The sequence below is a fragment of the Sorex araneus genome, chromosome X, assembly GCF_027595985.1.
Source record: "Sorex araneus isolate mSorAra2 chromosome X, mSorAra2.pri, whole genome shotgun sequence".
In the NCBI taxonomy this organism is placed as follows: Eukaryota; Metazoa; Chordata; class Mammalia; order Eulipotyphla; family Soricidae; genus Sorex; species Sorex araneus.
In genome coordinates this window covers 60885972-60909546 of record NC_073313.1, presented here as the reverse complement: position 1 = coordinate 60909546, position 23575 = coordinate 60885972, and the positions used below count along the sequence as shown (strand labels likewise).

General features: G+C 48.7%; 1 protein-coding gene across 3 annotated transcripts in view; it reads left to right on the top strand.

The window, feature by feature from the left end:
• Positions 1–6637: 6637 nt before the first annotated feature.
• PASD1 (PAS domain containing repressor 1) overlaps positions 6638–23575 on the top strand; it is a 259538-nt gene continuing 242600 nt past the window's right edge. For 2 of the 3 annotated variants that reach the window (XM_055121491.1, XM_055121489.1), the window contains exon 1: positions 6639–6764. The gene's annotated coding sequence lies outside the window, so the exon portion shown is untranslated. Of the gene's footprint in view, positions 6765–23575 lie in introns of all 3 variants that reach the window. The other variant, XM_055121490.1, reaches the window with a different exon arrangement.

Genomic DNA, 23575 nt, shown 5'->3' with positions numbered 1-23575 from the left:
GGCCTTTATCTCCAAGTGTAGGCCTTTCCACTCTAACCCACTGCTTCCCCACTGGGTCCTTGTGCTGCCTTGTGAACAATGCCAGGTCAGGCTTTTGACTTTAAAAATTCCGTTGGAGGGGCTGGAGCAATAGCATAGGGGGTAGGGCGTTGCTTTGAATGCAGCTGAACCAGGTTCGATTCCCAGCATTCCATACGGTCCCCTGAGCACTGCCAGGGGTAATTCCTGAGTGCAGAGTCAGGAGTAACTCCTGTGCATCGCTGGGTGTGACCCAGAAAAAAAATTATGTTGGCAAAGCTAGTGGAAATTAAACCTGGAAGGGGATGCTTAAATGTATCTCTGGATACTTCTGGAGGCAAGAGGCGGGGGGAAGTGGCTGTCTTAGGAAGCCTGTGTTACCAGAGCCAGAAATTGCTATTATATTCTTGGTGGGGCTCAGGCCCTTTTGGAGAGAAGAGATAGACAAAAAGTTGGCTCTGGGGTCCATGTTCTGAGAACCCACGGCAAGTGAGATGCCAGGTGACCTGACAGAGCACGAGGCTTCAAAGTGAAGGTGTGTATCCTGAGGTCTGGTGGAAGGCAGGCTGCCTTCTAGCTCAAGAACCTTTCAGCAGAAAACTGTTAACTACTGGACTCCTGCAGTGAGATCTCAGCCTGAGCTGGAATCAGAGGAGCAAATCTATTTCTCCAAATCTGACTTTCCAGCTAAGCAATTTGGTGGTGCCCACAATGACCTTTTTGATTGCTTGGAGGGGCTGCTCCCATGTCACCTCCTTCCTTGCTCTTTCTCAGACCTGAACTGTCAGGCCCTGTTCACCACCAGGGGGTGCTATTCAAAGTCCTCGCCACCCCCACAAAATCTTATTCTTTTAGTTTGGAGCCTGAAAGGTGTGCGGGGAAATAGGGGGAGGAACTTGACATATTTGAAGTCCAAGGTGTGAGCTCTGCCTTTCAAGCTTAGGGGCATCATGTGGGTGGACACTTCCTGCAAATCCCTACTCGGCCAGCTGAAAAATCTTCACAGCCAAGTTGAGAGAGTGGAGAACTATAAAGAGCGGGGAGAAGGAAGTGAGAAAGAGAGGTCTGGTGCAGTTCACTGCCCCGCCTTTGCCCGAGGGCCTAGCTGCAAGTCCCCAGGCTGTAGCAGCACATCTTCTAGAGTCACCGGTCCACCGAGGGGAGACTAGGGGCTAGAGGAGATCACACACTATGGTGGAGCCCAGAATTGCTGCAGGAGGTCGTGAAAGGACAGGCAACATTGGGAGAACAGAGGAACGGAGATGAAGACCCTGCAGGTGGGGACTCAGGTGAGGAAATTCACAACTGCAGGGTGTGGAGGTTACTGGGAGGGGGCGTGGGAGGAGGAGAGTATTTCCTAGGTATGGTGGATATGGCTGGCTGTAAGATCTGACTGAGAAGCCAACGGATTCTCTCCTCTCCCCTCCCCTCCCCTCCTTTTCCCTCCCCTCCCCTCCCTTCCCCTCCCCCTCCCCTCCCCTCCCTTCCCCTCCCCCTCCCCTCCCCTCCCCTCCCCTCTCCTCCCCTCTCCTCTCCTCTCCTCTCCTCTCCTCTCCTCTCCTCTCCTCTCCTCTCCTCTCCTCTCCTCTCCTCTCCTCTCCTCTCCTCTCCTCTCCTCTCCTCTCCTCTCCTCTCCTCTCCTCGTTTCATGTCTCCCTTCCTCTCCTCACTCTCCTCTCCTCTCTCCTGCCCTCCTTTCCCCTCCCCTCCCTTCTTCTCATCTCTTCCCCACTCCTCTCCTCTCCTCACATCCCCTCCTCTCCTCCCCTCTCCTCACTCTCCTCTCCTTTCCCTCCCCTCCTCTCCACTCCTCTCCCTCCCCTCCTCTCCTTTCCCCTCCCCTCTGCAATCCCCTCCCCTCCTCTCTTCTCTTTCCTACTCCTCTCCTTTCCTTACTTCTCCTCTCCTCTCCTCCGCACTCCTCTCCTCCTCTTTCCTATTCTTTCCTTTTCACTTCTTTTATATTCTATTCTTTTTCTCCTCTTCTCTTTTATTTTCTTCCTTTTGCTATTGGGCCACAGTCAGCAGTCCTCGGGAGTCACTTTTGGCAGTGTCCGGGAGACCATGTGCAGTGCTAGGAAGGGAACTCTGGCTGCGAGCAACACAAGCTCTTCCCACTGTACTATTTCTTCTGCCCCATCTTTTTTCCTTCCTTTTAAAAAATGTTAAGGTGTCATGGTTCACAAAATACTGAAGTCAGTACTATTAGAGTTACAGGGGTACTACACAATCCTCCATGACTGTGCAGTACACACACACACATTGTATCTCATGCACACATTCACACAAAAATACTCTAAATGTTTTATGAAAAGAAGCGTAGTTCTCCTTGTAGATAAATTAGGTGACAGACTCCTTTCTTCTCTTTCTTTTTGGAATTTTTTACCCTTTCATTTTTTCCTCTTTTTTCATTTATTTTTTGTTTGTTCTGGGGATACATCCAACTATGCTCAGAGATAACTCCTTATCTGTGCTCAGGGAGCAATCCTGATGGAGCTTGGGGCACCATATGTGGTTCTAGGAATCGAACCTGGGTCAACACGTGAAAGGCTACCCCTCCCCGCCCCAGTCTCCCACTGTACTGTCTAATATCTCTCTGGCCTGCCTGCCTGCCTACCTGCCTGCCTTCTGTTTTTCTTTTTAGGTCACACCCAGCGATGCTCAGGGGTTACTCCTGGCTCTGCACTCAGGAATTACTCCTGGCGCTGCTCGGGGGACCATATGGGATGCCGGGGATTGAACTTGGGTCCACCGCATGCAAGGTGAACGCCCTCCCCGCTGTACTATGGCTCTGGCCCCTGTCTGTCTTCTTTCCTTCCGCGACCAGGGCAGTGCCGGGGAACTACTCCCATCTCTGTGCTTGAGGGTTCTCCTAGAAGTACTCCGGGGACCACGAGGTATGGGGGATTGAATGTCGACCTCTGTGTGTGCTAATCCCATTAAGCTATCTCTTGAAAAGCACATAGATCCTCTTATTTATTCTACTTAATTGATTGGGGTTTTATGCCTCGCCTGCTGGTGGCCAGGGCGGGTACTACAGGGTGATATCCCAGGACCACATGGTGCCCTTAAAGCCATCTCCCTGCTCCCTGTACATAAATTCTTGTAGTGGCCAATAGCGCCGAGGGTGGGGCGTTTGCCTTGCACGCAGCCAACCTGGGTTCAATTCCCAGCACCCCATATATGGTCCCTAGAGCAGCACCAAGATAATTCCTGAGCACAGAGCCAGGAGGAACCCCTGTGCATCGCTAGGTCTGACCTGAAAAGCATATATATATATATATATATATATATATATATATATATATATATTCTTGTAGTGGCAAAGCAAGACTCTGAACAAGTTTCCTACTCAGGAAATCTCTTAAGACTTTTCTAAGAGAAGTCTCTAAGAGGCTGGGAGCCAAGGCTTGATTTTTCTCCGTTTCCTGCGGCTGCCTTTGGCTGCCCGCTGTCTGCAGATCACCAAACGCACCAAACAGGATGGTTTCTATCCCCTTAGCCAACCGCCAACTCTTCCATCCCTTCAGCGGGTGCCCTGTGATACGGGTCGCCTTCGGTCCCGGGCTTATTACACGATCAACAGTTCTCTTTGTCGCCTATGAGCGGGGAAAGGTTTCCTGGTGTGCGGAGAGTTTGCTTTTAATTACATTTCGCCAACCAAATACACAGACGCGCCCGGGGAGGACAGCTGCACGCATGCACGGTCACGTCCACTCGAGCGCGCACACCCTCAGTGGGCCCCTCTGGAAGGGCTACGCCATCTGTTCCGGCCTGGCCAGATGCGGGAGAGCCCCCGAGGACGCCCTCCCCCGGGCCGCGGAGGCCAAGGCCATGCGTGAATCTCTTGGTCTTTTATCTTTTCTCTGATCGCAAAGCCACCCGCTCCCGGCGGCTTCTGGTCCCAGGCTGCAGTTTTCTTTATTCCAGCGTCTCTTTTCAGCACAGCGTGGCGAAGGGCTAGCAGGAGGGCCGCACAGCGTGCTGCGCTCCCGATTGGCGGGCCTCTTAGACGTTTGGATTTCTCTCGTTTAACCATTTAACTTCATTTCATTACCCCCATTGCCTCTTCATTTTATTTTCTCCCTTTTTTAAAAAAAATTAAAAAATAAAATAAAATAAAATAAAAAAATTAAAAAATTTTTATCAAAAAATTAAGGTGTCTAAATAAAAATTTTAAAAAGAATAAGGGAAAATAACAAAAAATATATAGCTTCTAAGCTTTTATTCAAGGAATATCGGGGCTGCAGCTCGGCTTGGGCGAGCTGCACAGAGCATCGGGTGATTTGTGCAGTTTGAAAGCCGGGTGCTAGCTGAACAGACCTAGCTGGCCACAGGCCTTGGTAGCTTCCATTCAGGTCCGCGGGTGGCTACCCACCCTCCAGAAACACCACCTCAGCCAGCAGGAACCTTAGAACCAACCAGAAACTCGGGCCTTGGGGTCCCACATGCCCACCCGGGGCCTGCTTAAAAGAGTGGAAACTCGCCGGCCCCTCAGCCTTGCTTCGCTGGGCCCCCACTCCTCCGCCCCTCCAAGCCCGTTTGGAAACCTCATGGTCCGCCCCAGCCAGGCCTCAGAGTTTTGATGCTGCCACCCCCTCCGTTTCTTCATTGTTCCAAGCGGCCACTAGTGTGTCCTTGGAGCCTAGCCCATCTTTGGGCACAACGTGGGCCACACTTGGGATGCCACCAGCCGCATAGCGCAGGGTGCCCTTGTCCAGTTCCCCACCCCACAGTGCAGCGCCCGCCTGGCGAGCATGTCTGGAAAGATCTGAGGCCAGGCTCCTCCACCTGCATGCTGCCACCTGGCCACCTGCGGCTGCCCGGGAGCCAGAGGTCCCTCCCTAGCAGCAACCCCCACGGGCGACAGGCTGGCCCCCGTGTTTCTCCACTCTGGAGGTCCCGGCTCTATGTAACATGCTACAGGTCTCACATCCTAGGCCCCGCACCCCGTGCAGTCACATGCATGCAGAGTCCTCCAGGACTCCGAGCAGTTTCTGGCTATGAGTAAACTCTAACTGCCTCTACAGCTAAAGGGAAAGGGAAAGGCGATTTCCCGTGGGTCTTCCAGGGAAATGGTTTGAGACAAGAGACCAGGGTGCTCTGAGGCTTCCCCTGAACTGGGACATATTTTGCTTCATCCCTATTCCACCTGGGAAACAGGATTTATCCGAAAATTTGATTTGTGGATTGTGAGATCTGAATTTTATACCACTTACACATGGGGAAAGACTGTCCATTTTCCCCAAGTGTTAAAAATTGGTCAAATCAGGGTGTGTGTTTTCTCTTCTGGAGTCGGGGAGGGGGGGAGGTGTCCCATTTGCCGTGCTCATGATTTCTGGCTGTGCGTGTGTGGCTAGTGGGGACTGAATCCAGACTGGCCATGTGCAAGGCAAGTGTCCTACCCGCTGGACCATCTACCCAGCCCTGGAAGTCCTTTCTTCTATTTCACAAAGCACTCCCCTCTCTCAAGCTCCCTTTCTTTCCCAGGCATTCCTATTTGTTTCCCGACTGCACACAGGGTTTACTCCTGTGCTGTGGAATCAGGAATCACTGCTCAGGAATCAGTCCCGGTGAAGCTTGGGGACCATAGCGGTTTACCCGGCCGGCTGCGTGTAAGGTGAGAGCCATAATTGCTGTACTCTCGGGCCCGGGCACATTTTCTTTTTCTTTTTAAATATAGTATCTTCCTTTGATAAATTAGGGCCGGCTAGAGAGTTTGAAGGACTTAGGGTACGGCCCAGCTGAATACCTGGCACCACCTCGTACCCTAGTCAGCTCGGGGTGTGCACCCCTCCTACCCGATCCCGGCAAAAAGAGGGTTAAAAAGGCAGCTGCAGTAAAGGCTGCAGGCTGTTATCTATGCATCCCTGGTAGGTATTTGCTGACGCCAGAGCCAGACTTTCTCCCGCAGTTTGAGTCCTGGCTCGAGTGGTTCTTTCCCCTTCTGAGGCCTCCGAGGGCAGCTCGCTTTGAATCCCGTCCCGGGTTTCCTGCTGCCCGGTGCACGGCTCTAACCCCATCCGCGGCTTCGGGCTCAATCCACGTGCTGCGGGCCTTCCCGGGCGCTCACCGCGCCAGGATTCGCCTCGGATTAGCAGCCAGCGGCAACCTGGTGTTGTCCAGGCCAAGCCTAGCTGGACACTGCCCCCCCACCCGCTCGCCAAGTCCCCGGCCGCTCATTGGCAGATGCAGAGCAGCAGCAAACTTTGCTTCCAACTCCGAGAACGGGTCGCACACCCCTCCCGAGCGGCCCCGGCGCCGGCTCTCTCGGGCGGCCGGAGTCGGGTGCGCGGACGCCGGGAGGACCCCAGGCCGGGCTCGCGGGCGGTGATGGGGGAGGGCGCGGGCCGCTGTCGGGGGGGGTGGGCGTGTGCAGGCCCGCCCGGTGCCCGCCCACCATGAGGCCCGCGCTGCGCGGCAAGGCCCGCCTCAACGTGCCCTGGCTGGGCCGCTCGCGGAACTCCCCACACGCCCGCCCGCCGGCCCCGCCCCGCCGCGCGCCCCGGGAGGCCGGCCGGTGAGTCACGTGACGCGCCGCGCCCGCTTCCGCGCCTGCGCCGCCGCCGCCTCGCGTCACTGCCGCGCGCCGCGCCTGCGCCCTGCGCCCCGGCGCCAGCCGCCACTTCCGGCGCGACCGGCTGCTTCTGGGCGCCCCCCGGAGCCGAGCGTCCGCCGCCGGCCGGACCCGCCATGGAGCGCCTCGACAAAGCGGCACTAAACGCGCTGCAGCCTCCCGACGTCAGGTAGCCCCGAGCGGCCGCCCGGGCCGGGCGGGGGGCCCCGGAGCACGGCCTGGAGCGTCCGGAGCCGGGGCGGACCCCAGGGAAGGGCCGCGGCTGACCGGTCGGCGCGCGGGGCGGGGCGGGCCGGGGGGTGCGCGGGAGAGGAATCCGGCGCGAGCGGCCCTGCGCGGCCCGCAGCCCCGGCTTGGGTCCCGGCCCTCCCCGCCCGCCGTCGTGTAGGTGGCGGTCCCGCAGCCTGGGCTCCCGGAGGAATGAGTCCGCTTCTCCGGCGCGGGACCCCTTGGTCGGCGGGGTTGGCCGCGGGCCGACGCCGCTTGGTTTGGGGAGCCCGTCGGGTGGATCGGGGCGCGAGTGACCGGCGACCCTGAGGCCCCGGTTCCGGCCCGCTGAGTCTGGTTCGACGGGGCGGGGAGGTGCGGTGCGGGGGTGGGGGGGGCTTGCCGGGTGCAGCCCGGGCCCTGAGTGCCATTCCGAAAGTTTCGCTTCCTGATTTTAAGGACGAGGACATTGACTCAGAGCAAGTGACGGGCACGTGCCAAAGCATGCGACTCTGCTCCAGGCTCAGGAAGTGTGGAAGTTGCTCTTCGCCCAGCTCACGCTCTCTGCCGCGGCCCTTGAGGCCCCGTGGTCCTGGCATGGCCTCCCGTCGTGTCTCTGGCGTGTCAGGTCTGACTGCTGCCAACCGAGAGGCACGTGCCAGCATCTGTAGTACCCGCAGGCCGTCGTCCCCCCAAAAAACTCCCCCCTGAAGGCTTGCCGTGAAAGCCTGGCTGGTGGCCGAGAGAGATGGCCGGCCCGCCCCGCGCAGTGTTGGCTGTAGACGTGTATAAAGTGTGTAAACTGGTATTGAGGATGCGAACGCGTACGTTTCATCCTGAATTACTTCTTTTGTCCGAGGCCAACTTTAAAGTTAGACTTTCCCATGATTTAACGAGTCTCAGAAACGCCCTGATCACCACCAGCTCAGGGACCCCGGAAGGAGCGCAGTTGGACAACCGCAGTTGCTTGTTTTAGAATAAATCACTGGCTCCGGCCAAGCTGGTTTGCACCAGCAGACAGGCCAGCCGCCCTGGCCCGTGACTGGCAACCGGGGGAAAATGTCGTGTAAACACCAGAAGTTGACTTGTTTTCAGAAGAGTGTACAGTAAACTTGATTCTGAGACCCATATTTATGAGGTCAGGACACAGATGGAAAGCCTCATTTAGGGACAGTAAGGTGGAAAGTTGAAAATAAGCTACAAATTGTTACAGTAGTCTCTATTTCTAGTATGTTGAGCCAGAAATTTATGTGCCGAAAAGATGCTGAACTTTTCATAGCCAGACCAGATAATTTTCAAGGACCATCCGCAAAAGAACCAAAAAATACAGTTAGCCTCCATTTTGTATGCTCTGTTTCTGTCTCTAGTTAGAGAATGTGAAATTTTCAAATCCCATACACATACTTTAACTCACCACAAAAGCATCAAAGAACAAGGTATTTTTAAAAAAGAATTTGGAAGGAGGGCCAATAGACACAATAGTGGAACTACTGCAGATGTGCATATTCGTGAAGATTACACAGTAACTTTCCCTTAACTGTACTTGTGAAGATGTTAAAAATGAGGAATATTCCTATTAAAAAGAAGTAAGCAAAGTTTTCTAAAAATTATCAAAGACCAAATTTGGGAGATGTGGTTGCTGTTGCAACTTCTTATCTCTGCCATTATAACTGGGCAGAAACTAGCAGGGGACATATTTAAACAAGATGTTCCTACAAATTTCAAACTCAGAATTTAACCATCACAGGTGTATGCATCACAAAATATTCTTTTTCCTTCGTTAATCTATTTAAAAATATATAAGGTACTCTTAGTTCATGTGACCACACAAAGACAGGTGTCAGTTAGGATTTGATTTCGGACCTTAAATTCTCACACATGATCTAGTATTCAGGTTTGGCCACATTAGCAACTCTCCCCCACAGAGAACGAATGCAGTTTCTCTATATAATTTTTAGTTATCATTTATAGAGGGATGGGGAAGCAGAAGATAGGAAAGAGAGTTACACAAAGAAGAAAGGAGGGAAGGAAGGAAGGGAGGGAGGGAGGAAGGAAGGAAGGAGGGAGGGAGGGAGGGAGGGAGGAGAGAGGTGGAAGGGAGTGAGGGAGGCACAGAGGCACAGTTGCAGTGAACTTAGGTCCCTGAGGTGAGAATCAAGTGGCACAGTGGCCTATGTTAAACGATGATTTAAAAGTTGTCAAAAGTATTAGATTGTTCACATACATGTATTGTTAACTTTATATTTTATTCTGTTTTTGTCTATTTTACATCATAGAATGTATCATCAGTTTATAACTTATTTTAAAAATGTGCCTGAGTGGGCCATGTGTTCCCTACTCTAGTGATGGATTTCATAGAAACTCTCAGAAGGCTGAAGAGAGTATGGTGAGGGTGAGGGGCCAAGGCACCTTCCTTGCATGTAGCTGGCCCGGGTTCTGTTTCCTGGCATAAGCATCACATATGGTCCCCCATATCCAACGAGGAGTAAGTCTACTACTACCGCTACCTTGTGTGGCCAGCCTCCCTCCAAATGGAAAACATTGGTACAAACTTGAGATGCTTCCTTTTTTGACTACCATAAAACTCCCTGCTAGTGACATAATTTAAGAAATCCTGAACCTGAAAAATGAAGTCATGGAATTTGCTTTGCTTACACCTTAGAGCACATGAGAGTATCATGCTGAGTGAAAGGAGTCAAAAGGAGAGAGAGACAGAATGAGTGTGCTCAGCTGTGGGATATAGAAAAGCATAATATGGGGCCGGAGCGATAGCACAGCGGGTAGGGCGTTTGCCTTGCACGCGGCCGACCCGGGTTCGATCCCCGGCATCCCATATGGTCCCCCAAGCACCGCCAGGAGTAACTCCTGAGTGCAAAGCCAGGAGTAACCCCTGAGCATCGCTGGGTGTGACCCAAAAAGCAAAAATAAATAAATAATAAATAAAAAAAGAAAAGCACAATATGAGACTAACATCCACGGACAGTAAAAGCAAGGGCCAGGAGGATTGGTCCACAGATGGAAACTTGCCATAAAGGAGGGCGCAGGAAGGGCAGTTAGGGTAGAGAAGGACCAGTATGACAGTGATAGTTGGAAATGATCCTTCTGGGCATGGTAACCTCTTAGTACCTATGTTGCAAACCATAATGCCCAGAAGGAAAGAGAGAATGAGAGAGAGCAAGAAAGAGGAAAAGTTCCTGCCATAGAGGCAGGCTGGGGTTGGGAGGGAAATGGGGAATTAGTGGTGGGCAGTTTCCAGTGGTAATGGGTATTAGAAATTTTCTGACTGAAACCCAGTAGTGAACAACCTTGGAACTGTGTCTCTCACAGTGATTCAAAAAAAAAAAAAATCCTGAGGCTGGGTTTTCTAGGGTGTTGGAGACGTATGCAGGGTTAAATTAGGAGCATTCTGTCATTCCATGGTGCAGCCTTCGCTGTGGGTTGCTTGGACCTCTGTGGCAGATGGACAAAGATTCCACTGTGGGATTCAGAAAGGTGTGTGCAAGGGAGGCCGTTTGGGGCCCTTGAAGACCCGAACTCTCTCCCTCCTAAAGAGAAGTGCTGAGGCCTCGCGCCGGCCACTAACTGGAAGGGCTGGAGCTCATGCCTCGAGTGTGTGAGGCCTGAAGCCTGGACAACACAGGGCCCCCACACTGACCAACAGAGCACTGTTGGCCTCGGAGCACCGCTGGGCTAGAGTAGCTCTTCTTTGTAGGGCCTTGGAGTACTGATCCTGGACCAGGGGGCTGATCCCTGTGCACCACCAAAAGAACCCAGAGCCCCTTGCTGAGGACTGCCAGAAAGTGAAGTCCGACTGTTGCCTGTGAGCCTCGAATTAGTGTGCCGGGGTAGTGTGGCGATGGTTAAATGTTAGCAGTCCAGGACCTCAGACAAAACGACGAGAGCTTCAGTGCTCCGGGCTTTTCCGTGGATGAAGGGATAGGTGCAAGGTACCCTAGTTTCTGGGAGCTTTGGGCTGTTGCATTTTCAGCAGTGCACACAGGACCAATTCAGTATCTGCCTAGTGAGAAATGTAGTAAGACATCAAATGGGAAAATAGTTTCGTATGCTATCTTGGCATCCTTTTTCCCGTGCATGTATTTTTCAGCGTTTAACTGGACTAGCAGACATTGGGGTGTGGTAGCAGTTTTCAGTCAGGAATCAGATCATGCAGATTCCAGGTTTTAAGGGCCAGCAGGTTGGCCCGTGGAGCTGTGGAGCAGTCTCAGAAGGCTTAACCTGCTGCAGGCTCTCTGCGCTTCAGGCCTTCTTGTGGCTCCCGTCCTCCTGGCTCGCACTCCAGTCTCCTGCTGTGCCTCCCTTGGAATATTGTGAGCGCCCACAGGGGCAGGGCTTGGCCCTGTGGCCCCAGGGGAGGAAGACTGAGCTTACAGGTACGGTTGTGTTCCAACTGTCGCTTTGCACACCTGGAGCCGTGATCTTGTTCATTGGTCTTGTGGATATTTTCTAGGTTTTCACCAAAATTCTTTTTAACATCTCCATATACGATATATCATTTGCAAATTCATCTTCCCCTTATTGGACATTTTAAAATGTTACCCAGTTTTCTTTGTGCTGTTAGGTGAATCTTGATATTGTTAAGGTTAAAAGTGCATCAGAGAGCCAGAGCAATAGCACAGCATATAGGGTGTTTGCCTTGCATGCGGCCGACCTGGGTTTGGTGTCTGGCATTCCATATGGTCCCTTGAGCACCGCCAGGAGTGATTCCTGAGTGCAGAGCCAGGAGGAAGCCCTGATCACCATTGAGTGTGATCCCCAAAGCAAAAAAAGAGTCTATCAGACTTGTTTTTCTTTTAAGTATATAAATTTAAAAAGCATGATTTCATTCTTCATAATGCAGCCAGTTTATATTGTAATGACACTCTTCCATTGAATATTTCTTTGATTTTTCAAAGAGTCTGTGGACTCTGGAGAATTCACTGGGCAATGAGGCTGGAGAGGCAGTGGGTAAGGCACAGCCAACCCAGGTTTGAACCCTGGCATCCCAAAGACTAACAGCAACAACAACAACAAGAATTCACTGCACAGGCTGTGCTTTAACACCAGACTTCTTAAAAAATGTACCTTGTTAATTTTTTTTCTCAGGGTCACACCCAGTGGGGCTGGGTCAGGAACACTCCCAGCGGTGCTTGCCCTAATGGTGCAGACTTAGCAGTTCAGTTCTACTTTGGGGTGATGCAGTACTCATTGGGGGCAACCATGGTCACCTGAATGGTGCTGTGGAGTTCTTATGGATTCAGGGACCAAACTCAGGGCCTTGTTCTTGCTGAGCAAGAATAAGAGCCAGGAGTAACCCCTGAGCATCACTGGGTATGGCCGAAACACAGAAAACTGGTCCCGTGCAATACCAACTCTGGGGATCTCCTTTGTTTTGTCATTCAGAAAGACCCTTTGATTTTAGATTAGTATTCAGCTGTCTCCATGGCCCCAGCATAAAACTTTTAATGCATCCATGCTAAATGAAGAATATTTATATGGTAGCACTGTCTGTCACTGTTATCCCATTGTTCATCAATTTGCTCGAGCGGGCACCAGTAACATCTCCATTGTAAGACTTGTTACTGTGTTTGGCATATCAAATACACCACAGGTAGCTCGCCAGGCTCTGTCGTGCGGGCGGGATACTCTCAGTAGCTTGCCACGCTCTCTGAGAGGGTTGGAGGAATCAAACCTGGGTTGGACGAATGCAAGGCAAATGCCCTACCCGCTGTGCTATGGCTCCAGTGCATCTAAATGGTACTGTATGTATAACATATCTAATTCCCCTGACCCTGAAAGAGCCTCCAGTTGTTGGGAAAGATGAGTAAAGAGAGGCTGCTAAAATCTCAGGGCTGGGATGAATGAAGATGTTACTGGCGCCCACTCTAGTAAATCGATGAGCAGTGGGATGACAGTGATACTGTAGGTATTTAATTACAAGGAAATCGGAGTGTGTTTGCTGTAGCACCAAGATTGTTCTAGGCTGCTTTTTTTGGGTGCTTGTCCCACCTGATTTGTATGGTCTTCACCTAGCCATTAATAGGATGCTTAGTGAAGAATGCTTTTGAGTTGGTTTTGTGTATCTTCTCCCTGGCCAACAAACTGTAAATTCTGCAGCTGTGCATAGCACTTTGGAGACGATAAGCCACTTTTGCACATAGACTCATGTTCCTTTCTGGGGTGTGAAGGGGTGTGAACGGCAGTCTCTGGGAGGGGGCGTCCACAGCTGGGTCTCTTACCTTTGCCCATTTTGAGCCCCCGACTTTGCTGTTCTTCCTGTGTCCACTGCATCTGAGGCAATGCCAGTTCCCAGCACCCTCTCTGTGGGTTATGTTGTTTATGGACCCAGTGGTTGGAAATAGTTGTGCGCCTTCTGATTTTCTCTTTGTTTACTTTATTCCAGAAATGAAAGTTCATTAGCATCTACCCTGAAGACGCTCCTGTTCTTCACCGCTTTAATGATCACTGTTCCCATTGGGTTATATTTCACGACTAAGTCTTATGTGTTTGAAGGTAATCAGAGACCGCAAAACAAGGTGCTTCCTGTCCTTACTACATTCAAGCGTCCATGCTGTTACGACCTCATATCGATCTGTAAACTGGATATTCTTAGTTCTTAGTCCCCATGAAATGAACATTCTCAGCACTGTGAGTTATTTCAGCTCGACGCCCTCATTCAGGCTTCCTGTGAAATAGCTTGGGATCCTATCGTTTAATAACTTTGTGAGAGCAGACATTGGCTGCTTTGGGGAGGAAGCTGGGAGTGTGTACTTTTGGTGGCAGACGCTGGAAGAGATCAGACATTCTTCCTTTTTATGCTCAAGTTTTCAGATGAAGTGACAATTCTAGTTTCCATTTGAAACAATTTCCTCTGTATAGAGAAGGTAATCAGGTCTTTTAACAGATACTTGATTTCTCATCAAAGTGTGTGTTTTGTATTCCATTATCATTTGTGGTGACTGGGATTGAACCCAGGGCCTCACACGTTCTAGACAAGTGCTCTGCTGCTGACCTGCATCCCAGCCCTAAAATATCACTTTTAAATTGCCTGACCAGTTAATTAGATATGTTACTGATGAAAATTAGTTTTCCACTGGAATCAACTTGTGGAGTAAAATGGACCCTTTTTTCTCTTGATAGGCGCCTTTGGGATGTCCGCTAGGGACAGCTATTTCTATGCTGCTATTGTTGCTGTGGTCGCCGTCCACGTGGTGCTGGCTCTCTTCGTTTACGTGGCCTGGAGTGAAGGGTCACGGCAGTGGCGTGAAGGCAAACAGGATTAATGTCAACATCACCTTTTGCTAGTATTAAATTGATTTTTTTACGATAGTAGATGCTTCTGGGGTAGTTATGATTTCAATAAAGTTGAAAGAACATGTTCAAATCAATCTCAAGGAGTTACATTTGACAAATATAAATGTTGATCCTACTAATACAATGTTTTGTATCATCAATTTTAACTGTATGAACCTCTTATTTACAGATGAGAGTTTGGGAGTTTAAAGTGGTTGCAAATAAGTGTTGAATTCGTTAACATTGTGCTTGGAAGAATTGAAGTATCTTAAAATTTGTTTCATAGCTTCTGGCCTTCTGGTTGGTTTTGAATAGTACTCCTCTAGTTAAATTAAGATGTGTATATTCAGTGAACCCAGTCTGAACTTTACACTGGAATACTTTGTCTAACTATTGTGAAAAAAGCAGGCTATAGGATTTTCCCTTGTGGATTCCTATGGAAAATTGTTCCTGGAATTAATCTGAATGTCACTGTTACATTTTGCTTGAAGTGTAATCCCTGGACTCTCATTATTTCCTGGGGCAGCCGTGCTGAATCCTGCCCATTGCTGTGATGGGACAGTTTTCCTGGGGAATCTGGGTTTTGAGGCCATGAATCGGCTGCCAGTTCCTCAGCCTGCTCTCGGATCATCCCTGGCGGGTGGGCTGGAGAGATACGACAGCAGGTAAACTGCTTGCCTGGCTTGCAGCCGACCTGTATTCGATCCCAGCACTCCATGTGGTTCCTGCAAGCACCACCAGTCAGAATTCCTGAGTATAGAACCTGGAGTAAGCCATCACTGGGTATGGCCAAAAACCAGGAAAATGGTCCCTTGCAGGCCAGCCTTGTACTTTATACCAATTCTGCCAATCTCCTTTGCACTGTCATTAAAAAAGACCCTTTGATTTTTAGGTTAGTATCCAGCTGCCATTCTCTCCAGCCCCTTGATACTACTCGTATGCCATCCCAAAACAGTCCAGGGAAATTGCAAACTGAAGCAGGAAGAAAACTTCGAAATCTCTGTCTGTTGTCGCCAGGAGATAACCACCCCTGTGGTTGACATCTAGTGTGCATTTCCTGGGGGTATAATACTCGCTGAAAATCTGGTTTAAGATCACATTCTGCCAGCCTTCCCTCCATTTTTTACTTGAGTGGTTGGTGGTCATTTACCCAGCAAAAGCATCTGCTTTCATTCTTTTAACTAGAGAGGTTAAAATATTCCATTAGTGATAATTCCCATATATCTGCCCTTCTGTGTTTGCCATTACTGATTGATTTGTTCACCCCTATTTTTGATGTTGTGGAACTGGACTAAATATAGAGAACTATTATGATGAAAACCAAGGAGATATTTGTGTATATTGCTGAGAAAAAAAAGATGCTTATGTAGGATTATTTTTTATTCTTATAGATAAAAGTAATCTACAGGTCAAATCTCTTCTTTGAGTAGCTATTCTAAATATAAAGTGTTTTCTTAAAACTGCAATTTTAGTATAGTGTTGTACAAATTTAATATTGTAGAATATTCCTATTTGAAATCTGGATAGTTATTAGATTTCTTAGGTGATTCCTTCTTCAGATGCCTTGTCATGCCTAGAATTGTTCACCTATTTCCTTTTTCTATATTGTTAAGATTTTTTTTGTAATTTTGGGATACTGGGCAATTTACAAAGTATTAATGCCCATTGTTGGATTATTGTGATTTCAGACATTTGCTATGTAGATATGATATGGGTCTTTTCCTGCAAGTATTTAAATCAGGGCTACATACAAAACCAGTTGTAATTTCCTCTTGGGAAAACATACCAAGTGTTTGTAAGCTGGGATTGGATGTTAGGGTTACTATTTAAGATTATTAGAATATAGGTCTGCTTGTAATCCAGTTAATTTGCTCCTAAGGTTTTAACTGTTAATTGACTTGTTTGTGCTCCTGTTGAAACAACATATGGTACTGGCTAAACAGGTTTATTTTTCGTGGTGTTGCATTTCCTCTTGCACAGTGTACATGCTTCAGGATATATAGAAAGTAAAATTAGTTTTGGGCCCTGAGACAAATTTGGAGATGTGAATATATTCACTGTTGTTTGAAAACTACTATGAGAATAATGTCAGAAAGTAGAGCTTGAAATGTCAGTATGAGGTACTGACTTCACTCTATTTCACCTAATGCATTGCCTTTCTCACCTCAGTTCTCATTTTGCCCCCAGAGTATAATCATTTTCCCCATTGTGCTAGAAGATAATAAGCCTGCTGTAGAATGCATCTGATGTCATTAGCTTGTCAAGTGGATACCATTTTACATGTAATAGCAGGATTCAGTTTTGAATTTGAATAAGCCTTCTATTGGGGTAAAACATGCCCCTTTCATGGAAATCTAACATACTTTATATGCTAACAAATGCATTGTAATAATTCAGGACAAATTTGAAGATATGAACATAATCAGCAGTTTTCATAAAAATTCCAGAACCTTTTCCAAAACAGTCAGTTGACTGCTATTTATTTTCCATTTCTAAACTTTTTCCATACAGCTAGAGTACCCATAGAAACTCAGAGAAACAACTAAACACGCTGTCCCCAAGGAGAGCTGTAAGCCCACGGCACATGAAGCAAAACAGTTTTAAGCTTATGGCTAATGTATCTCTATTTCTCGCTAGACAAGTTCCTTTTTATTGTTTCACTTGTGCTTAAGCCGGCTTGTAGATTCTTGTTAGGCCCATTGTAGAAATGGTTGATCCTGTGCTTTGTCCCAATTTGTCCCTTCTCTTAGATCAGTAGCTCATTTCTCTGCAGTTAGGCACCTTTGTCTTCCACAGGCTCTACCCTTAAATTCAGGCTCTCCTCTTACATGTGAGAGTTATTACAAGAACTGGCCTGAAGCATCACCTTCGCTTTTTTAAATATTGTCTTTTTGAAGTTGTTCACAATAATTGATTACATTCAATATTCCAACTCCAATTCCACCACCATTACACCTTCCCACCACCATTATTTTGAATTTTCCCACTCAAACCTGCCCCAAAGGCAGATGTTAAATAATTTATTTTGTATTGCTTCTTATGAATAATCCACTAAAAATGATTCAGAAAGGTTTCCTTAGAGAAAAGTGTTGAAAATTGTTGTATCTCACCTTGGAGCAATTAAGCCCCTGTATAAGAGATCAGTGACACATTTTTTTGGATCAAGATCGGTTTCCTTCTGCTTTACACCCCATCAAACGTGGTGTGCTACTCTTGGTACATCAGTGGCATAAAGTAGAAGCTTTTGCTCCAGGAAACCTAAAATTTTAAATAGGGTGATAGAGCTAGAGTTAAAGTTTTAATTGGATGGTGATTTGGTGGTCTGGAAGCATCTCTTCAGCGTGTTGCTCTCTTCTGAGATTTATTTGTGAGTCTCTGGATTATGGCTGTTAATGAGCTTATATGGCACCAGAGGCAGTTCGTGGGCGTGACAACTTTCAACAAGATCTTGTCTTTTAGGGGTAAAAGACTACCGGAGAAAAATAATTTTAGGGATCCTGGGAAATTAACATGTAATATGTGACCTGCATTAGATTTTATATGCTCATTAGAACGGTCCAGAATTTCTGGACTTTTCACTCCTGGCCACACTTTCCTTGCCTGTTTTATTGCTACTCATACTTGAAAGTAATATCTGTATTCCTTATAAGCTGTTTTCTAAGTCATATTTGTCAGTTACACAGAATAGTTTTCTTTATTTTTTTTAAGTTCAGTGAAATCTCACCGAACAGTAAGAATAGCAATAGCTAACAACATCTGCACAGCACCTTACAGTTTGCAAAGAAAGTTCACATACTCTCTTTTGAGTTTTGCATAGTGAACCTGTTACGAGATGTCTCTTGACATTGATGCTGAAAGTTTTAGGGTCTCGAAATTGCTCGAGCCGTGGAATGCGCCGTAGTCGTGAGCAGTGCCCTGAGGAGGGGTGGGCTTTAGAAGCGCCCCATTTAAAGCCGTGTAATTATCAAAATGGGGAGCTTGAGCTCTTTAGTCACCTGGACCAGATTTCCTTTTGTAAGTGATGCTTTTCTAACCATTATCTGGATTGATTTTGTATTCATTATATTCTACCCTGTAATTTGTATAAATTAACCATCTGTTGTCATTAAAGTTTGTTCATAATGCTACTTCCATGTGTCTGGACTGATTTCCTAATAAGTTCATTAACCTGTTTGTGTTTTGCTTTGGTTTGGGGGCTGTGCCCACAGGTGTTCACGGGACCATGTAGTGGGGACTGAAGCCAGGCCCCTTCATGCTCTCTGCTTTTACCTCTCTCCACTTTGACCCTTCCCGCTTTTTGACGTGTATGCCCCTATGCCTTGGAGAGTATGTGCAGAACTCTCATCTTTGCTATTTATAGAGATGCTCAAATTGGTGGGTGGGGGTGTGGGTTTCCACAGGAGGGGCCCGTTCTGCAGTGGGTCCGTCTGAGTTGGAGAAGGCGGAAATGCAGCTGAGCAGTGGCAGGGAGGTAAAGGGAGCAGCAGAGAGACCCGGAAATGGTTTCCTTGGGCATCTGACCTGTGTGGGACCCGCCCCCCTGTGCTTCTGACTGCTCGGCATTTCTCTGCACTTCATACTCACTCTGCTATTGGGCCCTTTAAAGATGCATTTAGGACAGACTTGGTAGAACATGCAGTTTGTTGGTGAGTACTCTCTCTCTCCCCGGAATGACGTTACACAGGTGCTTCCTGGGTCTCTGCTGCTGCCCGTGATCAGGCCTGCCTCACTTCTGCCTGACATCTCAAATGATTCTCTTGCTCCTCTGCTCTTCTGCTCCCATAGCCACTGCACCACAAAGCCCTGAATTTTCTTCGAAACTATTGCCAAGGAGTCAGGCTGATCACCGAAAGGGCTGGGTGGGTGCTTTGCAGGCAGCGGACCCTGGGTTTGAGCTCAGACACTGCATGGTCTTCTGGGTGAGCCTTTCCACCGAGAATGGTCCCCCCCCTCTGGTATGCCCCCATCAAGCACAGGCTAAGTAGCCCCTGAGCACCACTGGTCCCAGGATTGAAAAAAAAAATCCAACAAGGTCTTCGCCTTGTCTTTTAGCTCTGGACTCCTAGGTGCAGTTTGTGAGGGAGGCCGCTGGCCTTCATGCCTCTGTGGCTCAGCCTTCACCAGCCTCCCTACCCACAGGACTTCTATATCTTCCCAGCTGCTACCCAGCTCCCAGCCTGGTGCCTGCTTTCAGCCCCTTCACCCCCGCAGCCACAACTCAGATGTGTTCCTAGTGAAGCCTTCCTTGTCTACCTAATGGGAAGAAGTAGGTGCCCTGTGCCTTACACACCACCTGGATTTCTTTAGTACCCACCTCCCGCCAGCGTGTGGGCACTCTACCGGGTCACTGAGCCCGACTAAGGAGCGGGTGCCGTGGTCACAGCTGGCTAGCCAGGGCCAATCCAGTCCGCAAGATTAGGGCTCCTTTGCTCCAATGTGCTTTCTGTGCAGACGTCTGGTACAGGGTGACCCCATGGTGTCATCCTGACAACATGTCCACCGATGTGGCAGGCCGCAGCCTTCCACCACAGACATCCCTGGGCTGTACTTCGGGCTAACTCATGGTACATGCCCACTGGTGGGCCAGTCACTTTGGCCAGGCAAAGCTAAGCCTTAGGTTTCTGCTTGGACCGGTGACTAGCTCCAAACTGGTCACTTGGGAGTTGGTTTGCTTGGGGCACACCATGCCCACTCCCAAGACGGGTTTGTTGCCCTGAGGTTCGCTTACCAGACTGTGGAAGTGGCTGGGTCCCTACAGACATGCGGCTGTGGTATTGGGGACACAGCCAGACACATGTTGGGATGGAGAGTCAAGAGGCTTGTACGTTGGCTTGACCTTGTTGCTTTTATTCCAACCCTCCTTCCCTTCATTGTTGTTGATGTGCTTGTAGTGACGGGGGTGCACACCTCCCTGGCTGTGTGGCTCCCACATTTTTATGCTACCTTTTTTTTTTGGTGGGGTGTGGAGTAGCCGCACCTGGTGGTGCTCAGGGTCATTTCTGGTGCTGCTTGGGAACTGCTTGAAAGTAGACGGGGTGCTGGGGATCGAACCCAGGCCGGCCGCTGGCACGGCGAGCTCCTTACCCACTCTACTCTCTTTCCCACAGTTTTAGCTGTAATGCTCGCCGGTTACAGTGCTGATCCCCGTGGCCATGGTGCTCACCACAGTTTGCAGTCCTTGAGTTGTTTGCTTGTGCCTGTGCTTTCTAGGCCACACATGTGCCACACACAAGTTATATATGTAGTCACTTCCCAGCTGTGGTCTTACTCAGCTGTTTTCAGTTACTCCCTCCCCCTGGGCGGGGCATCGTGTGGCATCAGGAATGACAGAGTATTCCTGAATACTTCAGCAGCACAGTGGTTAGAATTGCACTTGGCACATGCAGGTCACCAGGGATTTTGCCTCGAGACCACATGCCCATAAGGAAAGTGCTTAGCCCTGTATTATGATTATTTCTCCAGACAATTCCTTTTCTTGGTGGCACCCTGGGATTGAGCCTGGGGCCACACAGCCACAGGGAAGGAGATGCTTTGCCATTGCACCACATCTCTGACCCTGAGTCCTGTTTATTTATTTATTTTTTTTTGGGTCACACCCGGCGATGCACAGGGGTCACTCCTGGCTCATGCACTCAGGAATTACTCCTGGAGGTGCTCAGGGGACCATATGGAATGCTGGGATTCGAACCCGGGTTGGCCGCGTGCAAGGCAAACGCCCTACCCGCTGTGCTATTGCTCCAGCCCCAGTCCTGTTTATTTTTGTGGTGCTGTAATTGAACCCAGCATGCAAAGTAACTGTTCTACCACATCTGCAACACTAGCCCAGTCATGTAATCACTCTTAAGTTCCCATCCCCGGACGTCTGGATAAGGAAGCTGTGGTGTGTATGCTCGGTGGAATCTGCTCATGAAAAAGAGAAATTGTGCCCTTTGAGACAGGATGGATGGGTGTTGAGATCAGGGTGCTAGAGAAGTAAGGAAGTGAAAGGTGAATACGGGCTGGATCCACTCCTCTTTGGAACATGATTAACTGAAGCAAGTAAAACGGTGAGAGCAAAAACTAACAACTCCGAGACCTGGTGAAAATAATGTGACAGGAGGGAAAGGGAGTGGTCGGGTGAATGGGTAGAGGCACCCTTTTGGTTCCGGCATGGCACTATGGCCCTGGGAGTGTGGAGGTAGATGTGGTGAGAAGAGTGTTAAGCTCACTAAGCCGATGATAAATCACTTTAAACTCAAACAAAAATGGGCCATGGAGGTGGCTCAGGGGGATGAGCATCTGCTTTTTATGTATGAGACCTGGGTTCCATATCTGGTACTGAATTGTCCCGAAAGCACCGCCAAGAGCCACTCCTGAACGCTGAGCCAGGAGAAGTTTCTAGGTGCCACTGGGTATGGCACCCAAATAAAAGTTAATTTGTAATAATTCCACAATTCCAAATGAGAAAAGTTTTTTCTGCCGTTACCTCTTTTAACATTGCTTTTACTGCTGACAATCAACTTTATAGTATCCTTCAGGCACTTGATTGTCACCTTCAATGCGAGAGGTTTAGCACAGACCATTAGGGTGGCTCTCTCACCAGAAATAACTTCTTTTATGTCACATTGAACTCAAGGTGCAAGCTTCCTGAACCCTAATCACACACAGAATGCATGTACTTACTTCAGCAGTGTAAGTGTTAGTATGTTGGACATTTCATTCACCATATCACTGTATCACTGTCATCCCATTGTTCATCGATTTCCTCGTGCAGGCACCAATAACATCTCCATTCGTCCTAGCCCTGAGATTTTAGCAGCCTCTCCTTACTCATCCTTCCCAATGGTGCCATATTGGATAGTCTTTCAGGGTCAGGGGAATGAGACCCGTTATTGTTATTGTTTTTGGCATATCAAATATGCCACAGGGAGCTTGCCAGGCTCTGCCGTTCAGGCGGGATACTCTTGGTAGCTTGCTGGGCTCTCGGAGAGGGACAGAGAGACGTTTCATTATTTTTTTAAATTATTTTTATTGGGTTCCTCTGCCAGTACCTTCATGTGTGAGGCTTGTTCGAACATGTGGAGAGGGGCTTTGAGCATGGCTGTGGCTAGGCTCTGGAGGTTTGCAGCCGCGGGAGCTCTGCTCGGGGCAGGGAGGGAAGCTGGAGCCCACCCCCTCCGAGGGGCTCCGGGGAAGACAGCCAGGAGTTCAGGCAAGAGACTCTTATAGCCTACTTCTCCCTCTTGGAGAACCAGGCAAGCTACCGAGAGTTTCCTACCCACATGGGAGAGCCTCTCAAACTCCCCATGGTGTATTCATATGCCAAAACCAGTAACAATGCTAGGTCTCATTCCCCTGACCCTGAAAGAGCCTCCAGTGCGGCATCACTGGGAAGGATGAATAAAGAGAGGTGCCTAAAATCTCAGGGCAAGGACGAATGGAGACATTACTGAGACTGCTCGAGAAATTTGACGATCAACGGGATGATGACGATGATGATGGTGATGATGATGATGATTTTTTTATTGAATCACTGTGAGATAGACCCTTACAAAGCTGTTTGTGGTTAGGTTTCAATCATACAGTGTTTCATCACCCATCCCTCCAGCAGTGTTCATTTCTCAGCACCAGTGTCCCCAGTTTCCCTCCCATCACCCCTCAGCCTGCCTCTATGGGAGGCACTTTTCTTCTTCTTCTTCTTCTCTCTCTCTCTCTCTCTCTCTCTCTCTCACTGTCTCTCTCCTTTGGGACATTGTGATTTGCAATAAATATACTGAAAGGTTATCAGAAATAATCCCTTTACTTACTTTTAACACTCAGTTCTTGTCTGGCATGATCACTCCCAGCTATTATTTTCGTACTAGTCTCTTCTAACTTATCTACCCTCTCCCTCCCACACTTTTGGTTGATTCCAGCCACTGGCCAATCTTCCTAGCTCCTGTTTCCCCTGATCAATTTCATTATTTTCATTGTCAAAATGCAGTGTCGGTTTGGGCGCTTAATATCCCTATGTACTGTCTCAACTTCTTTGGAGTAAAATCATTCTCTTCCATGTTGTAAAGACTGTTTAATGGATTTTCTGAGAATCTTATCAGAGTGTCCTTGAAAACTAGCCCAGTGGACTATGGTGAACTTCCTATTGCAAAATCTGCCATTTGCAAAAGAACCTACAGAAAATTACAGCACAATAAAATAATTGATTATTTTTAAAAAGTTTTTATTAGTGAATCGCCGTGAGATACAGTTACAGACTTAGAAACTTTTGTGTTTGCGTTTCAGTCATGCAATGATCGAGTACCCATTCCTCCACCAGTGCCCATTCTCCACCACCAATGATCTCAGTATCCCTCCCACCACCCCCTCCCATCCCCTCCCCTACCTCTGTGGCAGAGCATTCCCTTTTGTTCTCTCTTTCCTTTGGGGTGTTGTAGTTTGCTCTCGAGGCATTGAGTGGCCATTGTGTTTGATCTATAGTCTACATTCGGCATGCATCTCCCAACCCGA